Genomic DNA, 2,754 nt, shown 5'->3' with positions numbered 1-2,754 from the left:
ATTTTGTGAAAAAAAAAACAAACTCACAGAGCCCAGCCTGGAGCCATTCTCAGGGTTTCTGTTTTTCAATTGATTGTTGAGGCTGCTAGAGGGAGGGGCAGCCTCTGGCTCTGGTTACCCAGTGAGGAAAGCCACTCCAATGGCTGGTGCCTGAGCTGGGTGACTTTTCCCTGGATGGAGCCGAGTCTGGCAGGTGACTTCGCCGCCGTTAAGTTCTTGTGACCTGCTAAATGACTCGTTTTATTCCAAGGCCTGGGTTGGAGCTGGCAGCTCCTCCGAGCTTTGTCGGTATCCAAGATGGAAATCACCGGTGCTGGGGGTGTAGGGGTGGCCTTCCCTCCTCTGCTCCCCGAGAAGGAGTGAGGACGTCGGGCTTCTACTCACGTCGAGTCTTGGATCCTGGGTCGTCTCTGGTCTGCGAACTGCAGGATGAAGATGTCTGCTCCTTGTCGGTTCTTGCTGGTGTTGAGTAGAATCCGCTCGCCCGCTGTGTCTGGCTTCTTCGTCCTGGACTCTCTGTGTGAGCACTCAGTTATGGCCCCGGTGGCTGTGTTCTCTGCCGTGACCTTGCCGCCGCCGCCGCCGCGGCTGCTTTCAGGCGCTCAGATGTGTCTTTTTGCCTTGGCTTCCCCTCTCTTGTCTAACTGTCCTGTGATGGCACATTTGGTGTGATTCTCTGCTTAGGACTGTTCACTGGAACTCTAAAACTGCTTTCTATGTGGGAGCTAGTTCAGATTCCAGCTTCTCCTCCGCCATCTTCCCTGGTTACATTTTCACACACATACATTATGACTGGATTCGCCCACTGCACCAGTTTTGCAAAATTTCTTCATTGTACAGTCAAGGAAGATGAAGTTGAGGATTACAAGCCCAAGACAGCATAGCTATTAATTGGCATCAAGACTATTTGACTTACAAAATCTTCATCTTATGAAAAAGAACATGGTCAGGAAATCTAGAAGCATATATCTTTGTCTGTGTGCTGTTTCTTTAGCCCACATGCTGTCCCTGAGTTGTTTTGCTCAAGGTTAGAACTCTACCCCTTGAGCCACAGTACCACTTTCAGCTATTTGGTAGTTAATTGGAGGTAAGAATCTCATGAACTTTCTATCCTGGGCTCTCTTTGAACCACAATCTTCAGACCTCAGTCTCCTGAGTAGCTAGCATTGCTGGTGTGAGCCACTGGCAGCTAGAAAAAACATCTATTAGTTGTCCCATTTAAACATGGAAGCAGTAGGTCGATTGATACTGGTGACATGCAGATAATGATTCTTCTACTTGTTCCTCTCTGGTGTTATGACTAGTGTGATAATGGTCTTTCAGCAATCATTGTTCCATTTTGTTCAGTAAAGAGTTTTTTAGGGCAGGAGATCTGTGAAGGGAGAATATGGGATGAAAATTTTATCTTACTTTTTGTGGCCTGGCAATAGCTTCTCAGAATGTTTGAAAGAGGAAATAAGACTCCATATCGGCCGAATAAAGGAAAAGACACACACCTGCCCTAGAAGAAAGCCATAGAAGGACAAATGGGAAAACTCATCCAGGCTCAGAGCAAAGCAACAGGATGGGTTGTTCAGGAGCACGAAAATTTATGAAGATTTTTTTACCATGGAGAGATCATTCAATGCTGGCATTTACAATATATTCCAGGACTCATATCTGTTTAAGTCTGTTTCCTCTGAAGCATGTTAGATAATGACAGAAAGGAGAATGTAACAATGGCACATGGTTATGTTTTCTGAACGAGATTTCAACTCTCTTCCCAAATAAGTTACGGTTGTAATGAATGACTTGGATTTCCTGAGAGAAATTCATGTTTAATTCCTTGTTTCTATTAAGGTTATCAAATGAATAACTTTAAATTTCTAAGATGTTATTATAACAAATATGAATTTTTTTTATGTTATTAAGAGGCACCCAGTTTCCTTTAGATAGAAAATATGTGGCTGGATTCCAACTAAAGTCTTTACATCTCAGCTCCTCAGGATTGTAGGCATCAGTCACCTCTCCTGGCTGAGACAAACATTTTTGGTAAGGAAAATCACTATGATATAGATCATGAGGCATGAAGAATGTAGACTAAAAAGGAATATTTTGAAAGCATTAACAAAACTGAAGTTATCACAAACTTGCCGGCTTCAGTGAGGAGAACAATGAGAAAGAATTTCCAGAGGCAGAGAATTGCAGACTAAAGATAAGTGAGTGAATATCTCTTTGTTAGCACAGCTACTGAAGATTTCTTTTTAGAAAAATTCAGCTTGATATAGTGGTGCATGCCTATAATTCTAACTACTTATGACTTAGTCTCTGGAAGGTATCGGACACTTGCTGTTGGTATGGTGAAAATATCAACACCTAAAACAAACGTGACACATGTTGATAAGAGAAGCAGAAGTAAGAGGATCGCAGTTTGAGGCAGAAGTGGGCCTTTGTGTGTATGTGGATGGTAATTAAGTCATGGAGGCAAGCCTTTATGACTGGGATTTAAGTAAACAAAACCAAATAGATTTCACTCCTGATCTTTAGTACAGTGCATCACTCAGAAAAAAAAAAATCGTGACTCTGCTGGCATTGCAATCTCGGTCCTCCAGGCTCCAGAGTGCAGAAAAAAATTTGTTGTTTATAACCATTTCAGTGTCTGGTAATTTGCGATCATAGATCAAAAGGACTAACAGTAAGCTAGTTGACAAGGACTGTTGTGGTTTCTCTTTTTTCCCTTTTTCTTTTCTCTTTTTGTTGGTTGTGGGGCCTGAA

This window comes from Dipodomys merriami, unplaced genomic scaffold (genome assembly GCF_024711535.1).
Source record: "Dipodomys merriami isolate MVZ:Mamm:240054 unplaced genomic scaffold, mDipMer1.0.p SCAF_536, whole genome shotgun sequence".
Classification (NCBI taxonomy): domain Eukaryota; kingdom Metazoa; phylum Chordata; class Mammalia; order Rodentia; family Heteromyidae; genus Dipodomys; species Dipodomys merriami.
This window is presented reverse-complemented; position numbering follows the sequence as displayed.